Source organism: Tursiops truncatus, chromosome 1, assembly GCF_011762595.2.
Source record: "Tursiops truncatus isolate mTurTru1 chromosome 1, mTurTru1.mat.Y, whole genome shotgun sequence".
Classification (NCBI taxonomy): Eukaryota; Metazoa; Chordata; class Mammalia; order Artiodactyla; family Delphinidae; genus Tursiops; species Tursiops truncatus.
The window spans coordinates 125,208,890-125,227,299 of record NC_047034.1 but is presented as its reverse complement, the minus strand read 5'-3'; the positions used below and the strand labels follow the sequence as shown (position 1 = coordinate 125,227,299).

The following is an 18,410-nucleotide window of genomic DNA, read 5'->3' as shown; positions in this document are numbered from 1 at the left end:
TCAGTCTGTATGTGTCCCTAGGTCTGAAGTGGGTCTCTTTTATACAGCATATATATGGGTCTTGTTTTTATATCCATTTAGCAAGCCTGTGTCTTTTGATTGGAGCATTTATTCCATTCACGTTTAAGGTAATTATCAATATGTATGTTCCTATTACCATTTTCTTAATTGTTTTGGGTTTCTTTTTGTAGGTCCTTTTCTTCTCTTCTGTTTCCCACTTAGAGAAGTTCCTTTAGTATTTGTTGTAGAGCTGGTTTGGTGGTGCTGAATTTTCTTAGCTTTTGCTTGTCTGTAAAGCTTTTGATTTCTTTATTGAATCTGAAAGAGATCTTTGCTGGGTTGAGTAATCTTGGTTGTAGTTTCTTCCCTTTCATCACTTTAAGTATATCATGCCACTCCCTTCTGGCTTGTAGAGTTTCTGCTAAGAAATCAGCTGTTAACCTTATGGGAGTTCCTTTGTATGTTATTTGTCGTTTTTCCCTTGTTGCTTTCAATAATTTTTCTTTGTCTTTAATTTTTGCCAGTTTGATTACTATGTGTCTCGGCATGTTTCTCTTTGGGTTTATCTTGCCTAGGACTCTCTGCACTTCCTGGACTTGGGTGGCTATTTCCTTTCCCATGTTAGGGAAGTTTTTGACTATAATCTCTTCAACTATTTTCTCGGGTCCTTTCTCTCTCTCTTCTCCTTCTGGGACCCCTAATAACGTGAATGTTGTTGCATTTAATATTGTCCCAGAGGTCTCTTAGGCTGTCTTCATTTCTTTTCATTCTTTTTTCTTTATTCTGTTCCGCAGCAATGAATTCCACCATTCTGTCTTCCAGGTCACTTATCCATTCTTCTGCCTCTGTTATTCTGCTATTGATTCCTTCTGGTGTATTTTTCATTTCAGTTATTGTATTGTTCATCTCTGTTTGTTTGTTGTGTAATTCTTCTAGATCTTTGTTAAGCATTTTTTGCATCTTCTGGATCTTTGCCCCCATTCTTTTTCCGAGGTCCTGGATCATCTTCACTATCATTATTCTGAATTCTTTTTCTGGAAGGTTGCCTATCTCCACTTCACTTAGTTGTTTTTCTGGCGTTTTATCTTGTTCCTTCATCTGGTACATAGCCCTCTGCCTTTTCACCTTGTCTATCTTTCTGTGAATGTGGTTTTTGTTCTACTGGCTGCAGGATTGTAGTTCTTCTTGCTTCTGCTGTCTGCCCTCTGGTGGATCAAGATTTTTTAATGTGGATTATATCAACCATATTTACCATATAAGAAGGTAAATCGAGATATTTTAAAAATATTTATTTTAAAATAACAAATTCATTATATGTTAACATAAATAACTTAATTTTTATGGAAAAATAGATTTACCCATGTTAAAAAAAAATTAGTGAGAAGAGTAACATTGTTTAACATTTTGCAAATCTCCTTAATGTCTGTGTCAATGGAAGACAGCTGGATTCTCATATCTACTTCTGCTTTCCATCTGTTGCAGTATCTCACTTCATGTAGCCTCTGGAAAACTGAGTAAAAAAGGCATGAACATCTTAGTATTATTATGAAAATAGTTTTGACCCGAATGGGTATTGGTTATCCCCAGGGCCTTCAACCACACTTTGAAAACCTACTGTACACACCATGGTAAATATGAAAAATTATTACCTGGCTAAAGGGTTGGAAGTCCTTCCCATACTTCCCAGAGAAGAGTCTTTCTTTATTGTATTTTGCTGTTCAAAGAAATTGATAACAGTGATTTTTTTACTGTCAAATTCCCTCCCTATTTACCTTCTCTGCAGTTCAGGAAATACTCACTAGGTGCTAATGAATTAAGTTTCAAATTTACCCGTAATTAATATAACTTTCCTCATTAGCATCGAAGTATTTTAGAGCTAGAAATGCTAAAAGAGAAACCCACAACATCATCTGGTCAAATATGAGATGGGGACCACTGGTTGTATGCAAAAAATATTTTAGGTAATACACAGCCAAACATTAAGTAACATTGAGTAAGGGAGTGAGAAAGTTGTCTCTTGTTGGTTTCTTTCCATGTGGTTACATTGAGGCCAAGTCTTAGCTTGACTGTTAGTATGTCCTCCATATAACTTAACTAACTTGCAGTGTCTTTAACCAGCTTGCATATTTTCCAATTTAACATAAGGTTAGCCTAAGGTGTCTTAGAGCCTTAGGCCAGCAACAGTATCCAGCTAGAATTTAACGGTATATTTTTTATCATCTTATTTTTATTACTACCATCTACTTAGAGCACGACATTTCGGTTTTTAATTTAATAACGTTTAATTTTAAAACATTTGGATTTAAAGAAAAAAGTTATTAAATAATAGTATGAATGGTATAAGTAATAAAGTGCATGATGGAGGTTTGGGAAAAAACTGATTTAATTCTGTCCTCAATTTACAGTTAGGGAAATCAAAGCATGGAGAAAATTGACTTGCTTGAGATGGCCACAGTCAGAGACTTTAACTCTGGCCTCCTTACTCTCAATCAAGAGCTCTTTCTGCTACAGCATGAATGAGTGCTGATGTCTAACATTTAACATTTCAGTGTTAGAGCCTCCCCTGAAGTCAGACAAATCTAGGTTAAAACCCCTGCGCCATCCTGGGCTAGCTGTATAATCTTAAACAGACCTCTTAGCTTCTATCTCCTCGGTTTCTTCACTTATGAAGTCAACATAATCCCCATTTCACATTAACATTTTGCCTATCTTAAATGAGATAATATTTTAAGTGGTTTGAAATGGCTCCTGGCACTCAATAGACAGAGTTATTTTTATTAGCTGAAGTTACTCTTAGTGAACTGCAGAGCATTTGGAGCAAAAGAATCTTCGTAGCCAGGGCTTGGCTCCAGTGTGTGTGAACTGCATCTGCCACTTGGATCCTTACTTAATTAAAGGCTGGAAATCATTGCATTTCTCTGAAGGAGGCTAACACGCCTTTGGTTGCAGGAAGTGAAGGTTAAACGCGTTAACTGGGAAACTTATGTAACCAAGGGTTAAAATAGCCTTGAAGCCAAAACCAAAGAATTCTGGCCTCTGGTGTGTGAGGCAAAGCCAAGCATGTTTGCCTTTGTGAGCCCAGGAATGCTTCTGGTGAGGCTTGTTTGTTGTGGAAACTGACATGATCAAAGTGGGGAGAATTAAAACGATCTATCAGAATAATAGTCAAGGCTGTATATGAACTCCCCAGACAGAGCGTTGAACCTGAAGTCTTCCACTGAGGACAGACAAGCCAGCTGACAGAAGCTGGGAAGAAAAGAAATGCATCTCTCTAAGGCAGATGAGTGCAGCTGGGAGATAAAGACCCTGGTTGGGGAACTCAAGATGAGAGTTCAGATTTAGCAGACAGAAAGGTGAAATGGAATGCTGAACTTGTGGTCTTTAGGATTCTTGCAACACCAAGGTTGTGGTTTTCAGGTGTCAGTTTTTAGAGTGGAGTTACTAAGTGAAGCAGGCACTTTTAGTAGTAAAGCATTTGGGGTGGGGAAACTGTGCCAATTGCAATAAGATCCTGTGCCAGTTGCACTGGAATGTTCTAAGGCATGATGTCATGCTTCTTCCCATATTAATTTCCAAATGTTGAAAAATTCTCATTATGATTAAGTAGACTTAAGGGTCCCTAAGTGGCTGGCATGATTTTGGATTGTTTGCTCACTTAGTCCTTCATCCCAGGATGAAGATTAGTAAAACTCTATGATGTTCTAGCAAGTATGAAATGACACTGGAGCCCCAACTGTTGCTAAATCCTTATCAAGGCATACAAAGAATCATAAAACAGACAGATTGGAAAAGATTTTAAGGAAATCCAGTCCTATTCACATATTTTAGAGAAGGGGAAACTGAGGCCCGGAGAGAGGAAATGACTTGCTCAATACTACACAGAGTCTTCTGCTTTGCAGGCCAATGCTTGCCTGCTGCCACGCCAAAGAATCCCCAGCAGATAGACTATTGGCCTAGAATAATGCCCACAGGGCAAGAGTCACCTTCCGGGCATCCGTAATTTGAAATGCGGCGGGGATATCACTCTGTTTTTACTTTTGAAAATTATACTAACACTCCTGCTTTTTGTTTTGTTTTTCCTTTGTGTATATTGGCCTATCTTTTTATCTCTGTCCCTCCCTGGGCATACGTCACCAGGACTCTCCTGACAGAGGTAGATAAATGCAGAATGAGGTTTTTATAAAGATCACGAGTACACCCAATACTGAGCCCAATGAGAGAACTGAATAATAATCATACCTTATGCTGAGCACTTTGCAAATCACAAAACGCGTTTTAATCTCTTCTTCCGTTAATCCCTACACAGTCATTAGGGAGGCAGAGCAGTTATTATCATATGTCTTATGGATGCACTAAGAGAGACAGAGGGAGCCCAGCGAGTTGCCCCACACCACACAGCCCCAGAGTGGCTGAGCAGAGCCCGGCGGGGGATTCAGCCCCTGAGGACCCTCAGTTCAGGCACCTCTTACGGCGGCATGCAGAGGCCCAGACTCGTGGATTCCCCAGGGTACATTCTCTGAACTATGGACTTGGTGGGAGTTTCAGGGAATTCTGCAAAAAGGCAGCGGGAGGGTTGAGGAGGATCGGAGAGAAATGCTCAGAAGGTGCGGGGGAGGGGAAGGCAGTCGGGCAATCTTGCATTTAAAAAGGTAAAGAATTAGCGAAAGGTTTCAGTCGGCCGACCTCAGAGATGAAATCCTTCTTCTCCTTTCTCGGGGCTCCCAGAAACTGCTTCCTCGAAGAAAACGTCTGAGGCTTACATTTCATGTTACCTGCCTTGCTGGAGCAGCCCTGCCTCTGGGCGCGGCGGGGTTTAGGCTCCTTTGGCTTCCAGGCCCGGGCGCCATTCGGCGCGAGGTTGGGGGAGAGCCCGCAGGCCTCCTGCCGAGAAGCCCGGGGATGGGAGGGGGAAGTCGGCCTCGCATCAAAGCAATCAGAGAAACCCTGGGGGTCTATTGGCCTGCTTCTCTCCTCCGAAGCGGCTTTGCCCCAACTAATTTCCTGCCCGGGCCCTAACCCAGGTCCCGCCCTTTCCCACCCTTCCTGGCTTCACTCCGTACCAAGCATCACTAAAGTAAGGAAACAGGAAAAGAAAGCTGGGCCCTGGGGGTTTCTGTTTGGCTTTGCAAACCACTTATGGAGCGAGAAGTGGGGACCACAAATGGGGACCCCTGAGGAATGACCCCCTCCCCAGCCCCCTCTCCAGTTGAGTTACCAAATGAGGCCAATTCATTCTCTGGAATGTAGCAGCCGGGGCAATGATGATTGCTACTGACAGGGAAGCTTTCATGTAGCAATATCCCCGGCCACCGGCTGTGAGGCAAAGAGAAAGAACTCTCTGGAATTCACAACATCCCCCCTCCAATTAATCCCCAGCCGCCCCGCTGTGTGTGAATGGGCTGTGCTGGGGATTCGTAGCTCTGATGCGGGGGATTTGCTGATTCCTTTGAGCCCCCTGAGGAGAGGTGATATGGAGAGCAGATAATCAGCATGCAGCGCGGAGACGAGGTAATGAATTGGCTCGCCTGGGCCTGGCTTCACTATTTGTACACTTTTAGGCACCTCGGAAACTGGGTTTGCAGACAAAACCTGTGCCGAGGGGCCCTCAACCCCCGACCTTTTGTGGGCCTGGATAGCTGCCGCCTCTCCCGCTCGCTTAAGGCGGGAGCCTTGTCTCCGAAAGGAGGAGCCGGAGGCGAAGGGAAAGGAGCCCGGATTCTAAGCGGGCCAGGCCCGAGCGGTACCTCTCCCGCCTCAGTCCCACGCTCACCCCAATGAGGTCGAGCTTTAACTCGGTTTTCATTCTCCTGCATTGCTGTTTTCAGTCTAAGTCCACTGCTTCTACGAATAAAATGCTGTTTATTTTTCCCTTGTAGCTCCAGGTTCATCTCTGGCAAGAACGTGTGTTCAAGGCATTGTGACCGTCCAACGTGAGTTATGATTTGCTGGATGTGGGGTCTGTCTGTCTCTGTCCGCTTCAGCGTCTCCCACCGTGCTAAAAGACAATGCTAGTGTCTGCCTAAAAAAAGTAACAGCTGACATTTATTGAGCACTTACTATGTGTCAGGCACTTAGAGTTTATACGCATGATCTTAGGCAATCCTCAAAGCAATCTCTGAAGGAGATGCCAGTCTCCGGTTTCATTTTACAAGGAAGAAAAAAAGGCTTTGGAGTTCCTAACCGGCTTGGGGCCGCGGACTGGGGGCGCTAACTAGTAGGCAGGTGGAGTCAGATTCCCTCTGCACAGCCTCTGGGTCCCACACACCTCGTCTTCGTTTAGACGCTCACTGCTTCTCATCAGGTGCATCTGCTGCAGAGCTTCCCGCTTCCAAGCATGCAGACAGCAGCCCTCTCCCCCCTGCAGCCAGGGGGAATCTCTCTGAGACACCGCAATGGGCCATCCCCTTGCTTAGACTCCTCAAAGGTTCCCCAGAAAGTTCAAACTCCTCAGCTTAGCACACAAGCCCCTTTATGACAGGCACCTGGAAAGAATTAAAGACAGACAGAGGCGATAATCCTAATCCCCTCTTGGGGGAGTTTGCTAGATGGGGCTGTGAAGGGAACCAGGGCCTCTTTCCCTCTGACTCCGGAGTCTACTTGTGGGCCTGGCTCCCCGAGGGCACTTCCCACTCTGACCCTGCCCCCATCTTGTCTTTCCTGGCAGTTGCCACTCTTTTCTTGCCTTCCTGGGTCCCTCTTCTTTCATTCAGGACTGAAGGCATTGGATGCAGATTTTTGCTCCTGGTTCCACTATGGAAGGGAATTCAAGATGAACACTTTGGTTTTAAGGGGTTTTGTTGCCAGAAACCACAGGGCACTAGATAAAAACTATGACAAAGTCTCTAACATTTCTATGCTCAGTGTCAACCAATCTGAATTTTCCTTGCGTGCCCGGAAATTACCTTTTATACGCTACAGTTGGGTTTTCCTCCATCAGCTGACAAACGAAACTTCAGGCTCTCCCATGGGTCCTGCGTACCAGTCACTGTTCAGTTTCAGCAGCAGCATCATTGTTTTCCTAGCAGTGTTATTACAATTATTTAAGGATTTCATCATAAGGTGTCCCTATTTTATAAAAACACATAAAACTGAAATATTCAACATTCTATCAACTAATACTTATTGAGAGGCTGTTATAAGTGTGTGGGGAACTGTGGTGAACAGGAGAGTTAAGGGCCCTGCATTATGCCGAGAAAGACAGTGTACAAACAAGTAAATATTCAAGAGCATGGTTAGCCACATAAGGAAATAAACCAGGGTGGTGTGATAGAGAAGTGGTAGGGACTGCTTTACATTAGTTAGAGGAGGAAAGGCTTTCTAAGCAGGTGAGATTTGAGCTGAGGTTTGAATGGCAAGAAGGATCCATCCCTAAGAATAATTGGAAGTAGAGCATTCAGGCAAGTGCCAGGGACAGAGGTGGGGAGAAGCTTGCCTTCTCTGAAGACACAATAAGGCTGCTAGAAGGGCTGAGGTATTTGGATGAGCAGGGGATGGGGTGGGATGTTACGCAGGAGATGTGAGCTAACAGATCTTTAAGATCTCGTAGGCCAATGGCTTTCAAACTCTTTTAATGTGACCCACAGTAAGAAATACATTTTATATTACAGTCCACTATCACACACACGCTCCTGAAAGAGTTCTTTCAATAAACTTTGATATTTTGTTTTATTTTAAAATGCTGATCCTTACCCAGTACATTGGTTTCACAACCTAGTAATGGCTTGGTTTGGAAAGCTCTGTCCTAGATTATAGTAAACAGTTTGGATTTTATTCTCAGTATAATTGGAAACCTTTGGAAAAGTTATACGCAGGAGAGTAACATTTAATTCACATTTTGAAAACTGACTTTGACTGCTGTCTAGAGAGCAAGTTTGTATGAAGGTGGGTGAGAGTAACAGCAGGGAGACCAGTTAGGAAGCTGTTGTATTTCATCTAGAGGAAGAAATAATGTTGGCTTGGTAGCTGAAGAGATTGAGAAAAGTGGATGAATACTATAAAATTTGGAGGTAAAGCCAACATTGGATGTGGAACGTGAAGAAGAGAAAGGAGGCAAGGATGACTCCAAGAGTTGTTTGGTTGTTTATTTTTAGCAATGAGTGGTATAGACCTTTGCTGAGATGAAAAATTGGGGGATGATTACATTTTGGGGAATGGGAATATTGTTTTGGGTATTTCAAGTTTAGGATATCTATACCTCCTATACCTCTTTTTTTTTAAGATTTTTTTTTTGATGTGGACCATTTTTAAAGTCTTTATTGAATTTGTTACAATATTGCTTCTGTTTTATGTTTTGGTTTTTTGGCCCCAAGGCATGTGGGATCTTAGCTCCCAGACCAGGGATCGAACCTGCACCCCCTGCATTGGAAGGCGAAGTCTTAACCACTGGACAGCCAGGGAAGTTCCTATACCTCCTATACATCTTATTGGAGATGTTAGACATATCAGTAAGGGTGTTTTGGTGAAAGATCAGAGTTGGCGATGAAGCTTTAAGAGGCAGTGGCACATGGATATTATTTAAAGCCATGGGACTACAGGTATTTACCTGGAGAGAACGTGTGGTTAGAGAAGAGCAGTAGGCTTCCTACTCCCCCCTTTCTGGATCACACCAACATTAATCGGTATAGCAGAGGAGAACTTCCATTCTGAAAATGATGCTTCTTGTAACAAAATGGAATATGAAAAATCATTAGATATACTGAGTCTCAAGTAGTCATCCATTGGATCTGAGGCGGACAACTGTGTGTTTAATTACAGAAGAAAAACTAAATCTAAGAATATGTAAGACATGCTGGTGGTAGATCATCTAAAGTGTAATTAGGAGTTTTATAATACATTTAACTTCCTGGGGGTAGAACACCTCTCACATTGTTTGCGTGACTTCGTGCTGAACTTTTACCCAGATAACTTTAGTGCCTGTTGTTTTTTAGGAATTCTTTACAGAAGTGGGGGTCTGTTTATGTCATAGAATTTATTCTTTGACTCTCTCTAGCTAAATCAGGTTGTTCTTATTTCCTCACATCTGTGTTAGATGTTCTAGCTGAAGGAGTTTATACTCTCATTCAATCTAACTTTTCTTTCTGGGGCTGGAACACACCTATTTTTACCTTCCTTCGTAAGAAGACTCTACCCTTGGTCTTCCATCTCTCCCTCTCTTCCAGTCAGATAGGGTGTCAGGATACCTTAATTGTAGTGCCATTCCAAGAAAAAGAAGACTCTTCCCTTTCTTCTTTTCTTCCCTTCCCTTTTCCTTCCTTCCTCCCTCCCCCCTTTCCTCCTTCCCATCCTTCCTTCCTTCTTTTTTTTTTCTCTTTCTCAAGGGCAGTGGTTTTCAAACTTCAAATGAAAATTTAAGTTAAAGCCCCAAAATAGAAAATAAACAATGGAATAATGGCACCATTTTCTTCTCTTTGTAAGAACCTCATCCGCAACTTCATGAAATCCAAGGGTTCCACAGATCGTTACTGAAATGAATTCATTTCCTCTTTGAGGAGACTTCAGGTAGAGGAATCACTATTATCTGTGAGCCAACTGTTTACTCAGAGAAGGCAAATTAAGATTATTCTCTGTGACAGAGTCACTGATAGGATTCACCCTAGAGATATAATGGAGAGCCAGAGAGCTTACACAGATTGCCTCTTAAAGAGAACCACATTTCATTAGTTGATCAGAAAATATGGTATACTTAGTGATTTAAATAATTTATTAAAAAGATACTGGTGTGATTTTTTTTTCAAAAGGCAATGTAGTTTAAATAATGTTCACTTTGGAATCAGAAAACTTGAGTTTAATCTCTGCGTTACCTCTTACCAGCTTATAAGCCTGACATAAGAGCAAGTAATGTCACTTCTCTGAGCCTCAGATTCTTCAACTATTAGTTGGGCAAAAAAATTTCCTTATAGGTTTGTTGCAAAGATTAAGTAGAAATAAAACACAGAGCACCTAGTACCTGGGAGTACTTGTCATTACCATAAGTAGGCTCTTAAAATAAGACAAATAGTTATGATTATATATTTGCCTACTTTTAGTGACAAAGATTAAGGCCTGGGTTAGATATGGCCTCCAACCCTGTAAATGCTGATGAGAATTCTGGCTGATATTGAAATAGAGCATGACATGTACTTAAGGGCTAAGTGAAATGGGTTTTGTAACACATGGTCATACTTTGGGTGACTTCTCAGAAATTCAAGTCTGTTATGTACGTAAGGAAATGAAAAAGCCAAAAAATTCTGGCACCTGGCTTAACGGCCTGGATTCTTTTGGGTCAATATAATTTGTCCTCTTTGTTCTTTTTTTTTTTTTTAATAATTTTTTATAAGTTTTTTTTAATAAACTTATTTATTTTATTTATTTATTTTTGACTGTGTTGGGTCTTGGTTTCTGCACACAGGCTTTCTCTAGTTGCGGCGAGCAGGGGCTACTCCTCATTGCGGGGCGCAGCCTTCTCATTGTGGTGGCTTCTCTTGTTGCAGAGCACAGGCTCTAGGCATACAAGGTTCAGTAGTTGTGGCTCACAGGCTCAGTAGTTGTGGCGCATGGGTTTAGTTGCTCCACGGCATGTGAGATCTTCCCAGACAAGGGCTTGAACCCATGTCCCCTGCACTGGCAGGCGGATTCTTAAGCACTGTGCCACCAGGGAAGCCCTGTCCTCTTTGTTCTTATTTCATAGAAGTTAGGTCCTGACCATAACTCATTTCTATGTTACTTCATCACTGGGATGCCTCCTTGAGTTGTTAGAGCACAGAACACAGAGGATAAACATAACCAAGACATCATATTTATGAAAATGGGAGTCTGCATAACTAAAAGTGAGTTTCATCCATTCATTCTTTCATTCATTTCGTAAGTATCTCCCAAGCTTTGTGTACTGGGAACACCTATGTACAGACACTGTATTGTGACAATGACAAGACAGACAAAACTCTGCCCTCAAGTAGAGTTAGACAAATACATATACAAATAAATAATTACAGGTTGTGATAAGTGTGATGAAGTAAGTTAAGCATGGTGCTGTGACGGAGACTAATGGCAGTAGTTAGAGAAGGCTTCTCATAGGAGACAATGTTTAAGATGAGACCAAAAAGCCAGCCAAGTGAAGGGTCAAGAGAGAAGCTTTTCAGACAGAGGCAACAGCAAGAGTACCGAGGTGGGACGGAGCTGGAAAAATTTGAAGAACTACTAGAAAGCCAGCATGACTGGTGTATAAGGAAGGAAAGATGGGGAGAGAAAGGCAGGAGCCACATCACATAAGCCTTTAGATGTTTGAAGATTTCTTAAGTCTATGGGAAGTCACTGAGGGCTTTGAAATAGGGGAATGACATGAGCTGGTTTACATTTTCCAAAAAAGTTACTGTAGAGAGGGCAGATGGGAGAGGGGCAAGAGTGGGTGCAGTGGGCCACCTATGAGGTGGCATAGGTAAAAATGGAGGGTGGCTTAAAACAGAGGGGAGTAGAGTTTCAGGATATATTTGGAAAGCAGAGCCAGTAGGACTTGCTGATAGGTTGTGAAGAGTGAGGAAAGGGAAGAACCATGGTTTCCGGCTTTAGCAACTATTTGGGTGGTTCTGTCATTTTCTTCCCTTTCAAAGGGAAGACTTCAATATGATCAGCTTAGGAGTTGGGTAAAGAGGGAATCACATGTTCCATTTTGGAAATGTTAAGTGTGGGATGTCAACAAGACAGGCAAGGAGATATGCCAAAATGTCAGCTGGATATGGAGGCAAGTCTAGAGCTTAGAGGAGACTGCTAAGCTGGAGACAGAAGTTTGAGAGTCTCCGGAAGTTCATTTGTATTTGAATCTAAGGAGATGGATAAAATCATATAGAGAAAGGAAGAAGAAAGAGCCCAAGATTTGCCTTTGGGAATCCAAAATTAAGATGATTGTAGAGGGGTTTCCCTGGTGGTGCAGTGGTTGAGAGTCCGCCTGCCAATGCAGGGGACGCGGGTTCGCGCCCCGGTCCGGGGGATCCCGCATGCGGTGGAGCGACTAGGCCCGTGAGCCATGGCCGCTTAGCCTGCGCGTCCGGAGCCTGTGCTCCACAATGGGAGAAGCCACAACAGTGAGAGGCCCGCGTACCGCAAAATAAATAAATAAATAAAAATATGATTGTAGAGGAAAATGAGTTAGTGAGGAAACCAAAAAGCCATGACCTTGAGGTAGGAGGAAGATCGTAAGTGATGACTGTAGGAAAAAAAGAAACCTAGGAGAGGCAAGTGTTGTAGGAATGAAGTAGCCAACTATATTGAAATCCATTTGTAACCGCTAAGTTTCTTTATATGATAAACAACACCGCCCATGGGAGCAAGGTTGATCTTGGCTAAATCTCTTATGAGTGTCAGATGGACAATTTATTTAACCTTTTTTTTTTTAAAAGTAATTATAGGAACTTCATTATTTTTTAAAATTTCAGCTTTATTGAGGTATAATTGACTTTTTTAAGCTTTCTGAGTATTAATTTCCTCATTTGTAAATTAGGTCAATACATGCATTTCATAGGCATTTGTAAACATCGAATAAGCTAATTTATAAAAACTGTTCACAGAACACTAGGTATACAGAGCTCAATAAATAGAAGCTATTATTATGAAATAGCATTATGTTTAGAAATCAGAAGACGCACATTCTAGTGATGTTAGTGTAGATCCTGCATTTAGCAGTTGTTTCCTTGGGCAATAATAGTTATTTGAATTTCAATTTTCTCACCAGTGAAATGGGGAAATAATTTCTGTCCTGCCCTTCCTTCCCATAGTGCTGTCCAAAGGATATGAGAATGCTCTATAAGCCATTCAGTGCTGAGGAGATATGAAGAATTTCTCGTTGTCCAGTAGAATTTCTGTTTATCTAGCTTTCAAATCAGTCAAGTGTTTATACTTTAGGAGTGCTGGGAATAGGTTTGAGGGAGGTAAGTGACAAAACTGGAAAATGAAGCTTTTAGACACAGACTTATCAGATTTAAGATTCATCTCTGCAGTACTCTGTTTCCCTTACTTTCTTCTGAAGGGATCTACATGAATCAAGATATTAATGCAAGGAGAAGCAACTGATTCCTGAGGACATGGGCTATCTTCCCAGGATACCTAATCCACTGTAGATGCTAAAAATTTAGCCTTTGATGGATTGAGAATGCATGGCCAGCATAATCCCCGGGAAGGGGAATGCTTCTCTTCCAAATTGTGACGATGTATCCTCAGTTCTCCATGACTCAGGAAGAGGCAGATTGAATGGGAAAAGGGAAGTGAGGAAGAAGAAAACCTGAGGGAAATAGAATGATGCATGAAGAGGAAGAGAAACTCTTTGAAATGAGAAGAGGAAACACCACCCTCAAATTAAATTTGTTGGCATGAAAAGATGCTGGAGGGAAGGGGTGTTGGAGGGAAGGGATGCTGCCTCTGGACCAATCAAAAGACATTTGCTAATGAAGAAACTAAAGTGAGAGGGGTAAAATGACTAATTCAGGGTTACTTATAAGAGCTGAAACTTTAGCAATCACTGGTGATTTTCTATGGTGTTTAAAAAATAACAACAAAATCTTGATGCTATCTTTGACATCTCTCCCTCTGTCTCTCACACTCAAATCCATTCATAAACAGCTTCTTTCGAACCTATTTTAAAATATATACAGAACCTGACCACCCCTCATCATCTGTACCACTACCATCCTAAGCAAGCCACCCTCATCTCTCTCCTGAATTAGTGAATCGTCTCATGCTTTCCCCTTGCCCCCCATCAGAGTGATCTCTGTAAAAACTTAAGATCATATTACCTCTCTGTTCAACACATTCACTGGCTTCCCATCTTAAAGTAAAATTCGAAGAGCTAACCATCACCTAGGAAGCCCTGAATAAACCTACCTCCCCCATGCTTCTTGCATTTCATATCCCACCACTACCCCCCCCACCCACCTCACTCCATCCAGCCACAATATCTCTGATATTCCTCTGACAAAAGCAGCATGCTCCTACCTTGAGACCTTTGTACTTGGTGATTCCCTCTGCCTGAAACACTCTTCCCTCAGATATCCACATGGCTCACTTCTCACTCCTTCAGGTCTACTCCAGGGTCAGCTTATCAGACCACCTTCCCAACCAGCTTCCTTAATTAGTGCACACACACTCAGCCCTACACTCCTCTACTTCAGTGGTGCCCAAACTTTTTTGGCACAAGGGACTGGCTTCGTGGAAGACAATTTTTCCGTGGACTGGCGGGAGCGGGGATGGTTTCAGGATGATTCAAGCGCATTACATTTATTGTGCACTTTATTTCTATTATTATTACATTGTAATATAATAATGAAATAATGAAATAATGAAATATACAACTCACCATAATGAAGAATCAGTGGGAGCCCTGAGCTGGTTTTCACTTGCCGCTCACTGATGGGTTTTTGATATGAGTCTGCAAGCAATTGGTTTATTATGGTCTCTGTGCAGTCAAACCTCTCTGCTAATGATAATCTGTATTTGCAGACGCTCCCCAGCGCTAGCATCACTGCCTCAGCTCCACCTCAGATCATCAGGCATTAGATTCTCATAAGGAGCGTGCAACCTAGATCACTCGCATGCGCAGTTCACAGTAGGGTTTGCGCTCCTATGAGAATCTAATGCCGCCACTGATCTAACAGGAGGCGGAGCTCAGGCGGTAATGCCAGTGACGGGGAGCGGCTGTAAATACAGATGAAGCTTCGCTCGCTCGCCCCGCTGCTCACCTCTCGCTGTGTGACCCGGTTCCCCAGGGGCTGGGGACTCCTGCTCTACTTCACTGTATTTTCTTCTAGCATTGTCACCTTTGTACATGTTTCATATTTAATTGTTATCTGTCTCCATTCACTAGAATGTAAGTTCTATAAGGAAAGAGATTTGTTGGTTTTTTCAATCCTTGATTTATAAGTCTGGCATGGGTGTTAGGCACTTGAACAAATGTTGAATGAATGAATAAATGAATCAAACCCTGTGACTTAGAGCAAAGGAGCAGAGATGTTAGGAATTTTTAAAAGACGTGGAAATAACTCTTAATTCTGTCATTTATCGGCCATCAACTTTTAGGCGCATAATGAGATTCAGTTTCTCCCTGCCTTTTACAAGTGGGTGGTACCTGACTGCATTCCTTGTAGAGTTTTGAGGATTAAAGGAGACATTGAATTTAACTGAAGTCAGGGCAAGGGAATTAACATTTATTGAGTACCATCTAAGAGCTGGACCCTATACACAAAATCATTCTCATAACACTCTTATAAGGCAGGTATCATTTTCCCATTTAACTGGGATCAATCTGCAGCTCAGAGAGTTCACTTCTTAAACAGGAAGTGGTGGAGTTATGGTTTTCATCCAGGGCCTTATGGCCCTTACATTCCTGTCCTTTTCGCCATGGGCCCACCTTCAAATGTTGGTTGTTATTCTCGCAACAGCATCAGAAGCCAAACGTGGAAGCCAGTGTTGCATATTGAGTTGCCATCAAATCTTGATAAAATGGGAAAGAAGGGATCTTAGCAAGTGAAATTTGTTTCCTTGTCCTTGAATCTTTCAAAGAAAACTGCCATTGATTCTCCTGAAAGAGCAATAGCCGGCCTGCAGGGCTAATAATGGCCTCCTCCGTCTCTGGCTGACCATTCAAAGCCACTCTGGAGCTTTGGTGGGGGGGGCTACCTTCACCTCCGTTCTTCAGCAGATGCGGGGTCTGCCATTTACTGAAGAAATTCTCTCCATTTTGCAGGCTTCCCTCATATGCCAACACATGGAGGGAGAAGAGGCAGGCCAAAGCAAAATCCTGGCTTTCTTCTTTTTCAGCTCTTTCTGGTCCTTTCTAATGCATGTTGTGATCACTGCCCAAGGCTCAGGGAATTTGATTTTTAGCTCTTCTACTTCCTAAATACATTCTTAGTGAGTGAGGTGTTCTCCCCTTCATGGTTTCTGGGTCATTTGGGTCCAGATGGGTCACTTGGCTCAAAGAGATGCTGCTGATTCTGATAGAGAGCTCCATGAATGTGGGTCTCTGTATCACTAGTCTATACATCACTATCACTATTTTCATTTCAGTTGTACTAGTAAGGAAAAGTGCTTTTTTAACACAATAAATTGCTTTAGCCAGCAATTAAACCAGCAATTTCCCATTTGTTTCTCAGCTTAGGTGGGGTGGCAAGTCTGGTCAGGTAAATAGGTTTCTTAGAACAACAGTTCTCACACTTTTCACATTCAAGGTATTTTTAGCAGCTCAATTTGAAAGATTAAAAGACTCATCTGACAACAGTAAACAAGTCAGCAGTTATTACTGATCAGTCTGAACTACAAAAAATAATGTTGCATCAGATTTTAGTATTTTTTTCAGCATTCCCTTGATCTCACAGCACCACTGTTGATGTTTGATAGAAATATCAACTATCATGACTACTCTTTCTTATACACACAGAAGACAATGTTCTCAAGTGTTCCATTAAACACTTCTTTCTTTGTCACCTGCTTGAATCTGTGATACAGTCCTTCCCGGTTCATAGCAAGTTTTGCTCTGCCCTACACCATGTTGCACAACCCACTGTAATGCAATGTTTAATCTGACAGGCATTGTCAAATAGAGTATCTTTAGTGATAGCCAAAACATATTGGAACATTGATCAAAAATTAGTAACACGGGCTTCTCTGGTGGCGCAGTGGTTGAGAGTCCGCCTGCCGATGCAGGGGACACGGGTTCGCGCCCCGGTCCGGGAAGATCCCACATGCCGCGGAGTGGCTGGGCTCATGAGCCATGGCCGCTGAGCCTGCGCGTCCGGAGCCTGTGCTGCGCAACGGGAGAGGCCACAACAGTGAGAGGCCCACGGACCGAAAAAAAAAATTAGTAACACATCCAAATTTTTTGATACATATGTGTTCTGCATCACATATTTGTAAAACTTTGGTCTGGACAAATGCCGTCCAAGATTCTGACTTTCTCTGTTCTCTTTTATTTTTCTCTTTTACGTATAACTGTATTTAACTTCTACTTTTGCTAAGATGGTTTGTGGGGTTTGGGGTTTTTTTGCTCCCTAAATACCAACTTCCTTTTCTCTAGGTCCAATGAGGTCACAAAACGCTAATGTCTAAATATAACTCTGGTTCTCAATAAAGGAATCTAATATGGAGAAATTACATTAGTGAAAAAAATTGAGTTTGATCCCAGCCACTTGGTAATTGGGTAGTATTGGTCTGAACTTACATTCCTTCCTCTCTATTTTACATAGAGATAATAATGTTACCTACCTTGGCTGATTGGCTGAGATAATATATGGAGTATATGTGGTACAGTGCTTAGTTAATATTAATTCCCTTTTCTTTATGGCCCTCTCCTCTTCTGGGTATCTCTCTGTGTCTTCTGGTGCTGCTGTCTGAAGGACTTGGGTCAGTTCTAAAGGATGGATGAGTTGAAATTGACAGCCAGCCAGGAAGCAAGAGTTAGGCTGACCTCCTGAAGTGCCTATTAACTCTATTCTTCATAAGATGTTTAAACATAGCCCGCAGTTTTTATAAACCTGGGATTTTATTTTTTTCAAGAAAATCTCAGTAATTCCACTGTCTCTTGACCTGGGTTCTCCTAATCCTGGGCAGCAGATCTGAGGAACAAGGAGAGCATGGTAGGGAAAGTGGGGGAAGAGCCAATAAAAAGGTATATTATCAAGCTGGCCATATGTGGTATCAAGTGACAGTGTTACCTGATTCATGGGACCTTCTTCTAAGAGACTATGAAAAGAATTACTTCTCAAGTCAGTCCTTCCAAGAAAAGAAGGAAGGAGAATTTATCCATTAGCTCCCATTTCTCATTAGTCAAATGCTTTCTCCCTAGGATATTAATTCTTTGATACTTCTGAGCTGAGCATATGTGGTCCCATGTCATCTTATCCCTCAGCATCATCTGAAACAAGAGGCAAGATGTGCTTTGAATAGACATGTGGCAAATGCTCTTAGGTTGTGGCCACATGAAATGAGTTAGTGTCCAGCCAGACTGTGTCAATACAGTGACTGTTGATTCTGGAACAAGTGTGGCAATGACAGAAACAGCTGAGATCAAGAGAATCTGAAGCAACCATAAGTGGTATATGATACAATTCACCCCCTTGCACCAGTCACCTCAACTCATGTGCTCTCATTATATCTGGCTACCATTCTGAAATAAGAGACCCCTCTCTCTTTTCTTTTTCTTTCTTTTCTCTTGGTGGAAACAACATGCTGTCAGCTTCAACTGATTCCAAGGGTATAATAAATATAATCTCCCTTCTTCACCAGCTATTCTAGAATTTCCTCCCCTTCAGTTGCTTTCCTGCTGGAGTGACCTCATTTCTGAGGGTACGTATCCATAGTGGCCTTGCCTTTTGTCAGGCTGTGGTTGCTACAATTGATCACTTGCCAGGTATAAAACCGCCAAGAGATACCTCAGTGAATTCCTGGGTTGC

The 18,410-nt window shown here is 42.2% G+C and overlaps 2 long non-coding RNA genes across 6 annotated transcripts in view; one reads left to right on the top strand and one right to left on the bottom strand.

Moving 5' to 3' along the window:
- Window positions 1–1,194: 1,194 nt before the first annotated feature.
- LOC141275859 (uncharacterized) lies at window positions 1,195–4,981 on the bottom strand. Of its 2 annotated transcripts, XR_012324343.1 has the most exons (4): window positions 4,684–4,981; window positions 4,240–4,298; window positions 1,650–1,714; window positions 1,195–1,510 (listed from the first exon to the last, which is right to left on the bottom strand). It is a non-coding gene; the product is annotated as an uncharacterized lncRNA (long non-coding RNA). The 2 variants fall into 2 exon arrangements; XR_012324342.1 differs by having other exon boundaries at window positions 1,197–1,510; window positions 4,240–4,977.
- Window positions 4,982–5,083: 102 nt separating this feature from the next.
- LOC117313955 (uncharacterized) overlaps window positions 5,084–18,410 on the top strand; it is a 188,577-nt gene continuing 175,250 nt past the window's right edge. The window contains exons 1-2 of one of the 4 annotated variants that reach the window (XR_012324332.1): window positions 5,084–5,508; window positions 5,877–5,930. This is a non-coding gene — a long non-coding RNA (uncharacterized lncRNA). The remainder of the gene's footprint in view (window positions 5,509–5,876; window positions 5,931–18,410) is intronic. The other 3 variants (XR_012324336.1, XR_012324333.1, XR_012324335.1) reach the window with 3 other exon arrangements.